General features: G+C 39.1%; 1 protein-coding gene across 6 annotated transcripts in view; it reads left to right on the top strand.

The window, feature by feature from the left end:
* The window catches only part of LOC107703972 (RNA-binding protein FUS-like), an 11069-nt gene that overhangs the window by 3348 nt on the left and 6533 nt on the right, over positions 1–1188 (top strand). The gene's annotated exons all lie outside the window — the stretch shown is intronic.

Raw genomic sequence — 1188 nt, forward strand, 5'->3', positions numbered from 1 at the left:
CTTTGTATGTTTAATAACGCTACACTGCTAATATTTGTCATAAACATCCTTTATTGCTATAAAATTACCATGAGCTGCATACAAAACACATACAGAAAATATATCGTCATAATCATATGTCTGTTTGCTTATTTCATGTGTAGAAAAAGAGTGAACGCGCTCTGACTCGTAGCACTCGCGCACGTGGAAGAAAACGGACGGTGCTCTACAGATCACATTATTCAGTGGACAATTAATAGAAATGTTATTCTGTATAAGAACATGTGAGAATAAATCTGTTCTCAAATACCAACGATACCAAGAACTCAGCATCCACTCTCTTCTCTTATCCGGGATACTCTTCTTCTGTGTTTGTTTACACTGGTTTTCGAAACGGCGCCACCACTTGCCTTTTTGTGCAACAGCAGCTGCTCCGGTCACGTGATCCTAGCTCAAAAAAAACTGAAAAGATTCATCGGACTGGTTCGGAAAAAAACATTTGCATTTTTGGTACGCGAATGTTCGCGGTCAATGTGGAAGCATCCATAGAAATCAATTGCTTTATTCCAGCAAGTCATTGCGTCCGATATTCGTTTGACTTTTTCGCGCTCAGTATGGAAAGGCCTTTATAGGATTTTTTTTTTGGTTATGGATAACCAATTTGGTCAAATATTTGTAAGTTTGGAGGCTTGTCTGTACTTTTATTATTTGAAGAGGTCGTACTCTATGGACCCACCATCTGTTTCTGTGAAGTGACACTCCACCCAATGGAATGTTGGTAACTTTATGATAGTTTCTTGTATGATGCTTATATATTTTAAAAGCGTTGAGGCTACAGTAGCAAGGTTTCTCTCCATCTGTAGTCCACATTTTTCTGCATTAAAGGGGTCATGAACTGAGAAATTAAAATGCAATTCTTTTAACGTAAGGTCAGTGTACTATAAAAACATCCTGTAAGTTTCAGAACTCAAAACTTTCTCGTTAGTATAAAAACAGCTTATATTGAAGCCAATCTGCTAAACGACAGGTTGTGAAATGTCCGCTTCTGCAGAAGATCGACGCCTGCTAATAGAGCACTGCCTGTTTAGCTCCTCCAACCGATTCACGCATGTAGTGTAAATGAGAGGCAAACGCAGGTCTACACCGAAACCAAACAATAAAGATGCTCCAAAGACAAGACGCTGTGGAAACCCCAACATTAGGAAAGAG

This window comes from Sinocyclocheilus anshuiensis, unplaced genomic scaffold (genome assembly GCF_001515605.1).
Source record: "Sinocyclocheilus anshuiensis isolate Anshui unplaced genomic scaffold, SAMN03320099.WGS_v1.1 scaffold1408, whole genome shotgun sequence".
Lineage (NCBI taxonomy): Eukaryota > Metazoa > Chordata > Actinopteri > Cypriniformes > Cyprinidae > Sinocyclocheilus > Sinocyclocheilus anshuiensis.